This window comes from Stegastes partitus, unplaced genomic scaffold (genome assembly GCF_000690725.1).
Source record: "Stegastes partitus isolate 25-593 unplaced genomic scaffold, Stegastes_partitus-1.0.2 Scaffold242, whole genome shotgun sequence".
Classification (NCBI taxonomy): domain Eukaryota; kingdom Metazoa; phylum Chordata; class Actinopteri; family Pomacentridae; genus Stegastes; species Stegastes partitus.
Window position 1 is genome coordinate 336,495 of NW_007577973.1, and position 17,616 is coordinate 354,110.

Genomic DNA, 17,616 nt, shown 5'->3' on the forward strand with positions numbered 1-17,616 from the left:
ACTTGCTTCCTCCCGTCTCAAACTCTGCGTACTCAATATGATCTTGAGGATTCATTAAACTCTCGTCCTGACACATCTTTTCCTGACAAGACATACCCAGAGAAAGGTCACATACCCAGGCCCAGGCCCTCAGTGACGCTCCGGACCAAAATAGTGCCATAAAGTCATCCATCAAACAAGTAGGCCAAGGGTCAGTACCAAGCTGTCAGATGAGGAAACCCACAGAGATACACGTCAGCCCAGTGAGAAAGTTCCAGAATATTCTTCAATGCAAACTCTAAATTTCTGCATTACATACTATTTCAGATTTATTTATTTATTTATTTATTCTAAGCCATGATAGTAGGATGATAAATTAAAGAATACTTTAACAGCACCACGTCATGACAGAAAATTCCAGCCAAAAAACTCAAATAAAATGCCACAGAGATGTTAAAGAATTATATGAATTTAGTTGTTTCTTGAATTAGAGGAGTTGCTGTTCAGCTACCAGCTGTTACAATTTAGATGTCAGTGTGTCAGTGAATGAACCCAACATCAGCAAGTTTAAATAAGGTTCCTGCTCCAGAGTGCAGCATTATGCAAAGACAGCTTCCTATGTGATGAATCAGCCAATAGCTTCAGTTCATTATGCACCTTGATGCCCATTAGTTCACAGGCTATACGTGGCTTCATTTATTACACTGCAACACATTTTCCTGTGGAATTACAGTAAAATATTGGCAACTGTAGTGGCTGCATATTTACAGGCTTCCTATTTATTCAATTGCAGAACTCGGCAGGATATGAGGTGTACCGTTTATTACAGCTGCTTATTTTAGCACAATTGAGACACAATAAAAACAGTTAAAAATTACACAAAACATGAGAAAAACAGGGACATTAGCAGCAATCTTGGTCATTCATTCATTCATTCATTCATTCATTCATTCATTCATTCATTCATTCATTCATCCAGGTGTATTCCAGTGCAAACAGTCAGCAGCAGCAAGGCAGAACAACTCAAGTAAAACAGGTTAAAGCACAGCACATGATAGAGTAAGGCAGCAAAAACACAGCGCGTTACCTCCTCCTCTTCTCAGCGTTTATAGCTCGGATGGAGGGAGGCACAAAAGCGAACTTGTACCTGTTTTTTGTGGCCTGGGGTACTACTGCCAGACGAAGGCCAGAGGAGTAACTTCTACTCCTGACTGAGGGAATGAGTAGCATCCATAAGTTTCACCTGAGCTTTCTTTTTGATTTGTATATTAAAAATGTCTTCAAGACTATTAAAATACACCCTAGCTACTTTAGAAGCTGCTTTTACTGTCCTCCCGAGGGAGTTCTTGTCCTTGTTGCCAAGGTTACCAAGCCAGCATGTAACTGAAAATGAAATAACTGACTGGATGAAGGAGCAGTAGAAGAGCTTCATCAGGTCCTGTTAACCTGACACTTGGCGAGCTTTCTCAGACAGAATAATTGTTGTTGACTTTTTTTTAACCAGCATTTCACAATTTAAGTCATTTTACTGTCGATTACAGTACCCAGATATTTATAATTAGGTAATGACAAATTGTGATCTAACTATATTTTAGAGAATGAAAAAATAATTTAACTAAAAAATAAACTTGTAAAAATAGCCCATCTTAGGGTGTCAGTGAAAAGTTTCTACTAATAATATATAATGTAAGACCACCAGTGCTTTGTGAACAGTAGCTGCTGTTAATGGTTATTCTTATTTTTTCTTCCAAAAAAAAGAAAAGATCTCATCAGTGAAAAGTTCAGTGATTGGTTGAAATCTCCCATTATGGATTTTTTAAAGCCTGAAAGGAAGCCAGGATGAAGTGCTGAGGATCATCCACATTACAAAGCTACGGAGCCCCTAAAGGGACATGTTGGAGGAAAAAAACAAAACAAAACTCAGGTATCTTGTGCGCACGAGACACTAAGGTGTGTGCAGGACTTGTAACTCGTGCACACAAGATGGAATAGGTTTCACGTGCAAATGGGATCTCGTGGGAAGGGGAGTTCAGTAAAGTTGGACAGATATTCCAAGATTCAAGTTGGAAAAATATTAACAAATTCAAACTTCCAGCCTCAATAACTCCAAAGATCGCTGTTTGAAATCAAGTGGCACCTCTTTCCAAACACTGTTATACAGACCACAACCTACAACCGGCCAAAATCCTTTTTTTTTTTTTTTCTCAAAAGGAGATTCTTTATGAATTCCATTGATCTTTACGTGCAGGTGAAAACTCAATAAAGTTACATTTATTGTTTGTAGTGGCACCAAACTCACACCACACATCACCGACCTTCCTCTGGTTGTGCTACAGAACTTAGATTGGAAAAAAAAAAAGTACAATTTTATTATTCTAGGTATTTGTTTTTCATTGTAATAAATTAGAATAAAATCTCAATAACTTTTTATTTATTGCTTTAAGTACCACCAAGCTCACATCACACATCCATTAACTACCTCTGGTTGTACTGCAACAGTTAAATTGGGGGAAAAAATGTCTAATTATATCTAATTATTATAAAGTTAGGGATTTGTTTTTCTGCAAATACTCGAGTCCTTCACTTCTCTGCTGTGCAGCACTGTCATATTCAGTTCAACCACTACATGTCTCCTCTTATCCATACCACAGTTTAGTTTGGAAAATGTACTACAGACTATGGATACGCCAAACAGATCACCTGTAAAGCTGCCTCCTGCCTCCCATATGAACCCTGAAAAAAGTTTTTTAAAAATATCTCCAACTGTATTTATTTATTTATTTGCTGTGTATAAAAAGAAATAAATAATTGTGATGGGCTTCTCTTGATTCAAGTGATTTGTTTGTTTGTTTCATTCAGGAAGAATACATCCTATAAAAAGGCACAGGTTTACAGTTGTGTGGATTTGATCAGATCACATATTTTGTACCATTTAGAAACTTCATCACAAAGAAAACTAAGCTACATTACATACAATCACAAAAGTGACTGTACATCTTTTCACTAATAGGTCATTAAAACAATGGAGGTTTGCAAACATACTGTTAAAAATTATTTTATTTATTTATTATAGTACAACCAGAGGGGGCTCATTGATGTGTGATGTGGTTCTGGTGGCACTACAAGCCATAAATAAAAAGTTAATGAGATTTTATTTAAATTTATTAGAATCAACCCCCCCTAAAATTATATAAAAGTCATTTTTCCCAATTTAAGTGCTGTAGTACAACCAGAGGGTGGCACTACAAGCAATAAATAAAAAGGTATTGAGATTTTATTCAAATTTATTACAATTTTTTTTTAAAAAAGAAAGAAAAAACTATAACGATATAACAGTATACGAGTTACCAGCTTATGCGCACAAATTATTAAATCGTGCCGAATTCTTTTCTCCAACATGTCCCTTTAGGGGCTCTGTACAAAGCAAAAGGTTAGAATGGATGCTTTTTTGTCCACTGATGCAAAAAAAAAAAAATACTGCTTCCCAGCTTTAATGCTGTTCATCAGACCCTATCATTGACTGACCCAACTAACCAACTCTGCCACCCCAGAGCAGATGTTCAGATTAAGAACAACATATGGCTGTCTGGAAGGAAAAAAAAATGTAAATGGCTTCTGACAAGGTTTAGCAGTGATGACAAGTACAAACAATTGGTAGTAAAAAGGACTAAAATCCTCCTTAAAGTGAGGTAGTGATGAATGGTCCTGGTTTAAATGAATGACATGAGGCGTCAGTCAGACGTATGTCAGTGCTACTGGATGACACAAATCACATCAACTCTAAAAGACAAATACTTGCAACACAGAAGTCCATCTGCTTCCTCTCATCCTGATGCGTGTAAGACTGAGTCCCACCATCCACTTGAATTTGGCATCAGACACACAGAGAGAAGGTACAACACTTAAGTTTGAGAGTCTGGGAAAACCCTCCCTCTCTGAGTCTGTACACAGAGACAGAGAGCAGACTTGACTTTGTCTGAAACTGATCTCTGGTTTCAACCTAAAACAAAATGAAAACAAAACAAATCACAACCCTCTTCCCATGCTCCTCTCTATTCATATTTATCCCATAAGAAAATAACAAACCTATTAGGGCTGATTATCAGCCATAAATATCAAACAATCGCTGGGCCCAGATGGGAAGGATTATGTTGCCTTAAAGTCATTACCATCACATCCTCTCCTTAAGCTTCCAATTCCCCCTCTCAGCTGCATTGTAATACCCCACCACGGATCACTTTCCCATATTAAACTCACTGTTTGCTGATGAGCTTATTAATGCTTTTGTTTTGCCGGGGCGAAACAAGCGCTTCCACTCAGGCAGATAAAAGTCTTGAGCGTGATTAATCGGATTTAGTCTAAAATGGTTCAGAACAAAATGAAAACAGGCAGAACGGGGCTCCAGTGGGGCTCCTCCTAGGTGGCGGCAGGACGTTTTCTCAATGCCTGCCTCCTTTGAAGTGAGGACAGTGCATGTTTCACACTGAAAGTGGCTGTCAGAAGTCAGGCCGGGCTCATAACCAGCCGTAACCTTAGAGCACAGAGAGGCTTAGGCTTCCCCCGCCAGAGTTTTGATATCAATTAGATTTGTGGTCACCTGATACACTGAGGGCCCGGCACTGAACATCTGCATGGGATAATGAGAGGAGGAGGAGGAGGAGGAGGAGGAGGAGGGCCTGTAGCTCTGCTCTGGTACCTTGACACTGCAGGAACACCAGCCAACACTGATGGAACAGATGCAGAGCAGCATGACAACATTTATTCTCACAGAGCTACAAATAAACCACCACAGTTTACTGCAGCAGACACCAAAACAAAACAAAAGTACTCAATTTACTCAGCATATTAAGAAAGCTAATTCTAGTTTGGTCTTGTACAGTCATGAACAAAAGTTTACATACACTTGTAAAGAGCATGTATATCATGGCAGTATAGTGAGTTTCCAGTGACTCCTATAACTCTTAGTTTTCTGTGAGGGAGTCGTTGACACGTGTACAGAAAAACCAATGATTTATTTTGGTTCCTTCATAATTTTTTTTTTTTTTTTTTTTTAAAATGACAAATTCTGCTGGGTCAAAATACACATACAGCAACTTGAATTATCAGTTTTTGTGATGTAGAAAGTTGTGTTAGTCAAATGTTCTTAGTGCCAGGGTTTTGGGGGTGATTATGATCGACTACAGCTGCTGACTCCTCTGAGCCAATCTAATACACTCATTCGACTTAGCCACAAGGACTACAATCAGAAAGTCTAAGGAGCTGATTACAGATACAAGGGTACAAATCAATGACTCGATCGAGTCTGGAAAGTTACTTGGAGACATTTTAAAGATGCTATCTCAAAATCAATTGTGTAAACAGTAGGAAAACCTAAAATTATCTGTCACAAGTTTGGTTCATGGACACACATGGGTATTCCCACAAGACAGTGACCTCAAACACACATCAAAAATGGCTAAATCAGGGTAGAACTAAGGTCTGACTTCCCAAAGTTCTGATTTAAACCTCATCGAGAACCTGTGTGTTGTGATGAAGAAACAAGTCTGTGAAAGCCAAAAAATGTAGTTGAATGGCACCACTTCTGTCAAGATGTAAAAGATTGTGGATGACTAAATGCAAATAATGAGGTGAAAATGACCAAAAACTCAAATATTAGAATTGATGTATGTATATATGTATGTATTTGTCATTTTTGTCATATGCTTTAATAATTCCAAAAGGTAAATAAAAGTCAATTTATGGTTTAGATGTAAATATTCTCATAATGGTCTGCATGACATTCCTGTGCAGACATACATGTGCAGGCCAACATTTGAAACACAGGAAGTGTGCTGACTGCTCATGTGCTCTAACTGGACACTAGTTTGGTGATCTTGTTCCACAGAACGCTTCATAGTTCAACTTAAATGCATCAGATGCAAACCACCATAAGAGCACGTAATGAAAACTCAAAGTTTGAATGCATGATTCACACCCAAAGTATGCTCCCTCCTTATCTCATAAACAGCGTCTGGTACCTTGATAGTGGAACCCCTTCACCCTTCGTCACTCTCTTCGTGGTCAGTGGCTTCCCTTGTGAGATGGACACACTCCCAGAGGCTTCCTCCCAGGGCTGACAGACTTGATGCTGAGGTGCATGTGGAACCCAGTGTGGCGTCCACGTCCATTCACATCCAGTTCAAGCCAGCCTTTAGGCACCTTAGCTTCAGTGATGGGTTTGTCTTTGCTGCCCTGTGTGTGCCTCCAGGTTTTAATTGCTGTCTTTAATGTGTGTCAAGGTGAGATCATGCCTTGATCCTTGCTTTTGTTTTTTGTTTATGGGTAATGCAGTTGTGGTGAAACTCAAAGTAAGGTGGATAAATGTAACCTAATTAAACCCCCATTCTCCTGCTACTTGATAAAAACAGATATTTTGAATTTTTTTGGCTATATCGTCCAGTCCTGTAGTTTGGACTGTATTACACATCCTTAGCTCTGTTCCTGTTGAGTTGCAGCCACTATTTTTTCTCTCTGACTTTTCCTTCTTGTCCAGCCCCACACAATAACCACTCAGTTCTTCTTCTGCTGAAGGACGTTGCCATCAAGTTTTGTAGAAAGAAAGTGTCTGCATGTGCACATCCCTGAGTGTAGTATGTACAGAAGCATGTGCAAGTCTGCTGCTTGTAGTTGAAAACCAAATAGGAAATGGCAGTCTACATTTTCTGTGGTTTTGTGATCAAAGCAAATCTATTGCAGGTTGTCAGTATTTGTTGTTTAATGTAAAGCAAGAATATGTACAGTCAAAAACATCCAGGTCACGGCAGTAGCCACGGTATATACATGTTAATGTCAATATCAGAGGCAGACAATCAGGGCCAGCAAGGCCTTCTCTGCTGGCCTAAACTCTATCAGAATCACTGACTTACGCTGTAAACTTTTCCTATTAACCTTTTAACTTTATTCCCAATAGTCTATTCCCTTCATTTCATAGTGTGTCTCTGGGCTGTGGTGCTTCCAGCAATGTATGTTTATATTAGATCGTTCTTTTTTTTTTAATCCAATCATATTTCAGCCATCATGTGTTGCCAGGGTCACAGAAATCTGCCCTGAGGCCTTCAGAATCAAAAGTGCAGGCATCTGTAGCTTAAAATGTATTGCAATGAAACTGTTGATTTAACCAATCAGATTGAGAGTTGGTGGTCCCAGGGCCATCCAGCTGGCCTACGATAATGTCAGCACTTTGATGTCCTCTGATTGGACGGTCAGAGAGCTTAGCCAAAACTCGCGGTTTCTATCTGTAGCAACCTGCACAAGCTAAAACTTTATATAAAAGTATTAATAGCTGTTTTTGTTGTTGTTGTTGTTGTTGTCATGTTAACCGAGCGGACATTCTCAGCCCGACAGTGAATTAAAACTTATGCTAGAAATACGACTGGACAGACCCGACTCTCAGCATTAGCCTCCACGGCGATAAAACAGGACTCGGAAAGGATGACCTTGGAAAGAAATTAAATGTGTCATGAGACCTGCATTCCATAAGCCTAACAAAAGCTTATAATTGCACAAAGGAATTTTTTGAGCTGCTGAGGAAATCTGAAATCTTAAAAAATGATCTGATTTGAGAATAAGACAATAAAAACAACAACAAAAAAGCATAACAGAAAAAGAAAAATACTGTGTAAACTTAATTTAAAAATTTTAAAAATGCTATTTCCGTCTATAATTGTTCGTATTTACTCAAACTGGTACCACTGAAAGTACATTGAATCAGCTATTGGCAACATGAATGTACAGCCATCAGTGAATTACTCTGATGTGGTTCATAAGCAACTTCTGGAGCAGCTTTCATCTGTGATTTCTAAGCAGATTTATATAAATCTATGGACATTTATTTACTGTTTCTTTTGATTTATCCTGCATAGTTTCCATGACTATCACAGACCATATATTGTGATTTTGTGAAGTTTAAAATCATATTTGTATTGCTGAGTAAAATGACCAGGAACCACAGTGATTATTTTATCCCCCACCTCCCTTTGTAACGTTAATCCTGTTCCAATAAGGGTTTCATGGTGTGACACTCAGACCAGTCAGTGATAACGCGCCGCAGTCTGTCATCTGTTGACACCTTAACTAGTGAACATCTCCCAGCTGGACGTTAACAAGATGCTGAGAGGCTGACAAGAGCAGAGAACTCTGTCTCCCAGCAGCCACCATGTAGCACAAAATCAGCAGACAAATTTCAGCTCTATCCCATTCTGTCCCTTTCAATTTCGTAATTATCCTCAGCATTAGAATTAGCAACCTTTCCACAAACACCCCCATTGTTTTTTAAAGGTCTTGCTGTAAACTGGAGGTTTGCTTACCTGCCACATTTTCTATCTGAAAATACTACAATTTTTTTTTAAAAAAAGCTTTGAAAATAGGTTGAATAAATAAAAAGCATTAATCCGGTCAAAAAGCATAGTATGAATTCAGTTTGTTTAAAGTGCATATTTTCAGTCAGCACTTGCATAAATTTGCTTCATTCCTCTGCCAGACCAGGATTCTGTAGTTCCTCTCACTGAACCGAAACAGAATGTGTGTATTCCTCATGAACACGAGCTTCCTGGACTTCCTCACGTGCTGTTGGTCTGACAAAAAAGGGATTTCAGAGATTAATGTTTTCTGTTTTTTTGTTTTTTTTAAAATGGCATTTAACTTCTTTGAATTCATCTACAGTTCAGCATTACTCTGGAACTTGTTCAGGCCGATTCCTACAATTTTAGCTGCTGTCTGTCACTCAGGACTTCACTGTGGAGTACATTCACATTCAGTAGAAGAATCAGTGAACATGCACTGTTCCCTCACAGAGGAGACAGTCTCAGGATATCACTGAGTCAAATCGAGCTTGCGGGGATGCTGTCTCTCATTCAGTGCAGGTGAAACCACACAACAATTGCTCACCTGATTTATTTTAGGACCATTACTGTGCCGTTGAATGAAAAATAAAACAGGTAAAGACTATTTGAGACATCATTTTTGAAATTTCACTCAACTTTTGTGGACAATATCTTAAACAAACAGGAAAGATAGGGAGATAAGTTGAAGCCTCACAAGATTCTTCAGAGTTCCCAAAATGAGAAGTCTTAGTAGAAATGGGATTTATGGTTCTCTGTATGCCAATTCCATCAGCATGTTTCTTGTATCTTTACTGCTCAGTTGCATCTTTAGAAACCACACTTCCTGCAGCAGAGGGTGAGCCACCGTAACGTTCCACTAAGGACACTTAAAGTCCCGCTCTCTGTAGATGCTGGATGAACCTGTCCCGTAATTAACCTCGTCTGTATAATTCTGCCAACCGCTCACAAGCAGTGTGCAAACAACTCTGCAGCCATCTCACGTTTCAAAGTCAAGTCGTCCACTCCAGCTGTGAAGCAGGGTACATTTTTTTTCTCTATCTAACGCTAAGGGGAAAGCAGAGAGAGGCTGAAGACAGAGGAATGAGCGTGTTTGATAAACTGCAGATGTCCTGGAGGATAAGCCAAAGCTGCTGACAGGCTCTGTGAGCAGACACAGCCGGTGAAGCAGCAGCTCTAAAGGCTGACCGAGGCTGTTAGCATACAGCAAATACAAGTGAATGACAGTCTTGGTCAACATTACAACTTGAGTTTACTGAAATCTCAATAAAAACAGAAGTACTATTGAAGTCCAAAGAGATCCAAAGAGAAACTAAATTTGGTTCATCGTATGATTAGGGTTGAGATCTTTGAATTTTGAAAAAAAAGTGCAAGCACTGTGATCTTCCATCCATCCATCCATCCATCCATCCATCCATCATCTATACACCACTTAATCCTCACTAGGGTCACTGGCTGGAGCCTATCCCAGCCGACTTAGGGCGAACTAAGATCTTGCCAAATAAAAATGTTTGTATCTAGGTACAAGAAGACGTACTCCAGTGTGACACAGAGACACTGTACTTTACTGTGAGTCACACCTACTGTATGCCCTGTCAGCAACTTTGACCGTTAGCATTCACTTCATGAACAACAACTGGAGAAAACAGTTCCCTAAACAGTAGCCCTAACCCTATTGAGTTAAGACACTAGATCAGGGGTGCCCAATCCTGGTCCTCGAGAGCCCCTATCCATCATGTTCTATATGTCTCCCCTCTTCCAACACACCTGATTCAAATGATCAGCTCATCATCAAGCTCTGCAGAAGCCTGATAACGATCCTGATCATGTGAATCAGGTGTGTTGGAAGAGGGGAACATCTAACACATGCTGGATAGGGGCTCTCGTGGACCAGGATTGGGCACCCCGGCACTAGACCATCTCTGTGGCTAAATGTATTTACTACATTCAACTTTATTGTCACTGCACATGTACTAAGACAACAAAATGCAGTTTAGCGGCTCACCAGAAGTGCAAAAGAAGCAGTAAAAGTACATTATATGCAGTATGGGTATGAACAGTATCATACGGTACAACCAGAATGAGTAATGTGAACAGAGTGCTATGAATGCATCAAGACTCTTAGTAATGTGAAGATAGAGGTAAATGTACATGTAAAGGTGGGGAAATGGCGTATGGACAGTAGAAACAGTGTAACCACTGGATGTTAGAATGACACGGAAGATTATGGTTTATAACCCAATTTGAGTCATGTCAGTGCCACAGGTCTGATAACTTCATTCTGTAACACGAGTAGTGTGTAGTTAGTGTGTTTGTGTGTATTGTTTATTGTTGCACACACACACACAGTTTGCATGCTCCTTTCTTGAGAGGCCAGAACCATCAAGTGTTGTACCAAAGAGACTTTTCCATTTATTTGATGGCCTGGTAAGCATAGGAGATGGGAAAGGACGGAGAGGAACAGTTACAAGAGGAGAAAAGCCCAGGTGTGAGTTTACAACATGACATTACTAAAGTAACAACCAAAATACAGCAACAGTTCAACATTTATAAAATAACACACAAACCAAAAATCTGTTGTCAGCTACACGGTCAGATGATTTAGATTGAGTATTGTTAGGTATTCAGATTCAGATTTGTTTTATTGTCATTGTAACAAGTACAACGAAACGCATGGTGCAGTCCTTTCAGTGCAAAAATATAAATATAAGAACTTGTAGAGCAATAAAACCTTTGTAAACACTATATACAATATAAAGGAAATATATATATAAAAACAAGCAAAAAGAAATGAACTCTATATACATGATGAAATTAAATAATGAGCACAGTGTATTATTTCACAGAGTGGATGTTGGGCAGAGGTAGTGGAGTTGTATATTGCACATTATTTTGACTGGGAGGCATTTATTGTTCTAATTTATTGTTCTAGTTGTTTCATTAACAGTATATATTAATATTAGTAATTGTATTAGAATACATTTTAAAAATATCCCTTCTACCTCTGATTTGAAATGCATCAATCTGCAGTGAATAAGCAACTCAAATTCAGTCACAAGCGATGTTAAAGTTGGGTTTTTTTTTGCAGCCAGTGCTTAACAGGGTCTAAATTTGACTGAAAATGTTTCTCTTTGAGATACACAGTTTGATCTATTTAGGACAGTAAAGGATGGCAGCTTAGATTTTGCGGAAGAACCAAAACAATGATAAGTTAAATAAATGTGATTTTCAGGCTGTTGGGCTGAACCAGTTCCAAATGTTTGTCCGTTTACCTCACATTAATTAGTAATTAATAGAAAATCCACAGTCCATGTATGAACTGTGATGAACTGGACTGAAGGTTAAAGTGAACGCTGCACTTTCGTTAGTCTTTGACTGCTGCGTTCACCGTCTGCTGAGACTTCACCCATGACTTTGGTACTTCTGTCTCAGTTAACTCACCCTGACTGACCCCTCCCCATTTGTCCTCACTGACCCATCACCAGGGCAGAGCAGAATTTACATTCTTCACCAATCCTTTAAGCTCAGCAACCAAAACGATCTCATCTCCTGATCAAAACAGACCTGTTGACACATCCAGTCATTCCCAGAACACAGTTTGTGCTCCTCAGCTCCTCTAATTGGCTCGCTGAGAGGAAAAAGATGTCGTATGGAGAGAACTCTCACAAAATCTTTAGGCTGCTGTTGACTGCCGTCCACTGTGATGAGTACAGCTTCATTAGGAGGGGATAAAACGAGTCTGGATGGTGGGTCAGAGGTCAGGGATGATGTGTAAAGAACAAAAGACCTGCAGAGTGAAGCTGTGGAAACAAGAGGCAGCTTCAACTCCACAGATTAACTATATCACTCCCCTGAAATCTAATTCTACATAGATCCAGGCAAATTAGCAGGATTTTGCTTTACTCGTCTGCAGGGAAACAAAAAGTGGTAAGGCAAGTTACGTCATGGTTATACAACTGCTGCAGGAGAGGACCACACACTAGTGGAAACTAGCAATAACCACAACAAGACTAATACTAGGCTCTGAGTAGACTGGCAAGTCAGTGTCGAGACAAAGTGGTCGGGGAATCTGTGGGCCAGGGAGGAGAGTGCAAGTGGAATCAGAAGGCTCATGAAGGTGAGGAGAGGCTGAAGATCCAGATACCTGGAAGAATTTCAGAGAATGCTGACTGAAGTGGAGGTGTGTGCTTGAGAAGATTTTCAATGAGACAGAAAGAATTGGTGAGGAGAGGTTCATATCTGGCAAATGAACAAACAGAGCAAGAAGACCTGGCCTGAACTGACCGACTGAGTGTAATGCGGGGGGTGATCTGAGAAAGGGTTTTAAGGAACAAGGTGATGATTAGACACAGGTGAACCGGCCCCCTGCACAACTATCTTCATCTCAAGCATATAGACACACACAGATCTGAAGATGCCCTAATAAAAAAAATGTAAAGAAGAGAATGTGGGAAGGGAGACTGCCAGCTTAGCAGAGGTGGAGTCCTGACAAGTTCTCACTGTGATGCACTGCTTTTCTTCATTATATATTATTCCATTAAGTCGTGCTTTAGATTGAAGCTTGAATAATTACTCAATTCATCATTGTCAGAAAAGAGGAAACATGGAGCAAGACCAGAGTGCAGCTGTTTCTGTGACGGCTCGTGGCCACCGAGTGTATTGTGTGTGGACCCAAACGAAAAGAAGACGGGGAATGGATAAGGAGCCACAGCTGTGCCAGTGCGAGAGCGTCCTCCTCCGATTGGCCCCGTCCAGCCTGAAAGTGGCAAGCACGCCAGCCAAATACAGAAAAACAGGAATCCAAAATAAAACACACATCTAAAACAAGTCCATAACCCTCACAGTTTCACTACATTGAGATTATGGTAACTAGTGGCTGGCTTGGACCAGGCATCACTGGATGGGGAGAACCCACCAGCTTCCACGTGCACCCCAACATCAAATATGTCAGTCAACAAATCAGGCTGCTGGGACTACATCATGTAGGTGAAACACAGGTGTTTCTAGACTGTGATGCCAGTCATCTAAGGGAAACTAGCCTTCACCAGGGGAGGTGTGAGGGCCCTAAGGGGCTTCAGTGGCCTTATAAAAGTGGACCTATTGGTTTTAAATTTGATCATTAAAAGCAGACACACGCAAACCCAGACACACACACACATAAAAACAGAACTGGGATCCACTAATGTGAGGAGTGAGTTGATAACATTAATATTTTTCCACAGAATTACAGAAATAGGACAGTGATTTAGCCCAGGGGCGTAGAATTGTGTAGCGACACTAGGGACATGTCCCTACTAATATCCAGCCACGAATGTGTAGTCACTATCAATACAACCGCCGTCCGTAGTGTTTAGTCAATGATTATGTCACAAAAGGTTTACCAGTAGGTCTTTGCTACACTTCCCGCCTCTAACCTAAATATCGCTCTCCGATTGGCTCTGCCGGTTTCTTGCTAACATACATGTGATTGGCCATCCCTGCTGTCACTGCATTTGCTTGTAAAAGCTGCTTGCAACCTGTTGGCAGTGCATGTATCTGCAACTGCAGGTGTAAGTAGGGAGGGCAACCTGAAAAATGTATTTCCAGAAATCAACAAGAATATGATGATCAGTGGTGTCATTTACATTTGCATTTGTATTTGTGTCTGTTTGCGTGCCTGCATGTGTGCGTGTTTGGTAAAAAGGATTTGAAGGATGTCAAAGAAATGAAAACTAGACATATGACACTTCTGGAGGAGTCAAAGTGTAAGTTACTTCAAGGGTATATTACTGTAGAGCCATGACCATTATAGGAATTGTAGCTTTACATATGACTAATGGCTTCAACATGGTGGTGGTTGTTGTCTCTGGCTTTGTGCCCTCTAAATTCTACAAGAAGCGTGAAAAAGTCAAAGACTCAGATTCAGATTCAAAGAGAAAAAGGCTATGATGACAACAACCTTGGAATGAGATCTATCTATGAATGATGGCGCATAGGGAACTGGTGACACTTCCAAATGCCTGAGCCTTGACTGGTAATCTTGCTATGTTGTGACTCAACATGTTGACATCAAAGCTCTGAGTGGTTGTCATTTCCCAGTGCTGATCCATGAGGTTAAATTTGTCACAATCTCTCCTCTCTTAAAGCCTTTTGGTTCATAAAGGCTTAGCTTTATATGCACTGCTGCCTCTCTCTGATGTTGTTTCTGTCCGACGGATGTTTTTACAATTTGTATAGGCAACAATAAATAATACCTCACATAGTTTTTAAAATCATTTACACAAAAATGAAAGCATTAGAGAACTTAGTCTGATCTGCATATCAGTGGAAGACAAGCTGTGGATTGATTACAAAGTTTGAGGTGTGAATTGATCTATGCTTGTCCCAACACTTGCTTTAAACTTAAAATATTGCAGCAATTTCAGAGCCACTCCCTAGGACTGAAGTGTTGTGCTGCAATGCACCAAGGGAGTTCAGGGTGATGGGGTTGTTATTGGGGTTCATGTTGATGTAATGTTGTTATTAGTGTTTGTGATTTACTGTGGTTTTGTGGTTCTTGTGGTTTGTTTGGTTGAGACAGTTATGTGTTACGTTGACAGTACCGTGAATGAGAAGTGTAGCATGTTTGATGTCTGTACATATGTGTTCCTGTGTCACAATAAAAGCATCTGTTTGGAGCAATGTGCATCAAAGGCAAAACTCCTATTCAAGCATTATCCTTCCTCACAGCTCACCACAATATGTTGTTTTCACATCTTTAACATTTTCCCTAATTCTTTCCTTACAGTTACCAAATGTTTTCTTAAGCGGAATTGTTGGGTTCCCCTATAATATTGTAAGATTTGGAATTTTCGACACATAGTGTCTTATAATAGGATTTGATGCTATATAAGTAAAAATGAATTTAAAAAATGTAATCACGCATGCACATTTGACAAGGTCTTATCGTGACTCACACAAAAGTAGGTTTCTAAAATTTAAGGAGTGCAATCTTGGGGATAAGAGTGTGATTGCTGAGTGTGGCTGCATGCCTGAGGCCTTACTGGCATAAAACTTGCTCTAATCAATTACAGCATACAGCTGCAGTGTGTTGAGCTGATTGTGTTTCCCATTCGGAACACCTGCTATTAGCCGTGATCACAGCATTCTGTGGCTGAAAACCCACTGACTCACACCGACCTCACTGTTGGCCAGACCACTGAGAGGGCATCCACACACACACACACACACACACACACACACACACACACACACACACGCATGCATACATATCAGCTTACACAGCACCGTGCGTGCCAACAGCTAACACGCTCCTCCACGCACAGCCTCACAAACTTTGTCATTTTATTTTCGTGCCCATCACAATTTCACACGTCTTTTCCGGGCGTGGCTTGATAATCCCTCGCGGGGCAAACGCCTGCGGACTGGCGGGGGCCGTGGCGTGCCAGGCCAAGACTGTCACGACCCCCAAAAAACCATGAGTGCTGAGGTGAAGAACTCTCGGAATACTGGGTGCTTTCTTGGGTCTGCAGTGAAACTTTATCTGACTTCTCCAGGAGCTTTTCTTAGAGGTGACTGAATGACTCTCAACATAATCAGTGAAAGCCGACCTCGGTAAAGGGTACCGCTTGTTTATATTTAAAATATTGTTTTGCTGTAAACAATCTAAGAGCATTTCACCAGGGTTGTAAACAAATAAACTCTTGGACTGTTATTCTTTCATATTATATACTCATTGGTGGACATGTACTGCCAACGATGGCAACTTTACGCAGTAGTAACTCATGATGAAGAACCCCTAATGCTAATGACGTTTAATTTTTATAACTGTTTAGTGTTGGTGGAATCATCATGCCTCGATTTTTGACATACCAAGAGAATCAATAATTCAAAAACAATGAAGCAGCCTAAATTCACTTTTCAGTACTACATTGTTGACAGTCTTTTAACACTATTTCAGCAGTTATTTTTCTGACATGTATAACCTTAAAACTTGGTTTATACTGACTTTAATCAAGATTCTAATGCATCTACTTGACCCATACATGTGACATACGGTTGAGTGCACCTTGCTGCCGATGCTCACCTGGTAATTTTTTACCTTTTCTGTTGCTTTTGCCACTTTACGGCTCCTCGGACTCTGCAATTATACACAGGAGAGTTTCTTGTACTATTTCTGAAAATTACGGTTAGCTGTATGGAGCTCTCACCCGTACTGAACAGTCGGCTGGCAAGCCCTCACCCGTTCTGCTTGTGCTGATTAACTAAAGTTCAGACATGCTGCGGCTGACCAGTAAGAGACAGATGCAGATAGAGTTGAATGACGGATTTTATGTACAAATTTCCAAAGTACAGATATGTGGTTCTGCAACAAAATAATAAACATAACTGATTATCTAATAATTACCAGAATTCACAATATAAACACAAGCCATGCATATAAATGCAGATAGAAAATATGTGTAAGTTTACAACTCTCACACAATATTAGTAAACTGAGAGAAAGGCTCCAAAAATGCCATAACTGGGGGATTTTAGCTCAATGGGCGATACATACAGAAGCTAACAAGCCCATTCACACATATTGTTAGCATTAGCCTCGATTAGCGCAACACCACAGTAAGCTAATATAGCATTTTAGCTAACAAGAACGTGACTATAACTATTGACATCAAAAAATGCATTTTACATAACATTAAACCACAGCAACATTAACCAGAGCTATCCTAAGATGTTTACTCACTTTATCATTCACGCACAGCACTTTAGGAAACTTCCACCACTCCAGCCGTCTGCGCCACGATCTAATGATCCGCGATTGGAAACGCGAACGGCAGATGCAGTGGGCGGGGCTAGATAATTCGTGGTGGAACGTGATTGGCTGGCTGTGATGATTGACAGCTAAGTTAACCAATAAGAAACGACTAGTCTGAAACAACAAGACTGTATGAGCGGGACTGGCCTTTTTAACAATTACATTTGACTGTCAACTTTCAGATAGATTTGTGTCCCATGTCTGCTGCTCCAGCCCTGTTTCTGTGTGGGCTACCTGTAGTCTACCTGTTTTCCACACCACTGGCTTCTCTACCCCAGCCCGCCACCGCCAAGCACTATGCAGGCCATGCGGATTATGTCTGGTCCACTCTAGTCTGGATCCTCCTGTTGCTCCCGTTTCATCCTGTGTCCACTATGCTCCAGTACTCGACTGCAGAGCTCCTCCGGCTCCACTGTCACCTGTCCGGACCTCCACTGGCATCACTGTGGCTCCACCCCGACATTG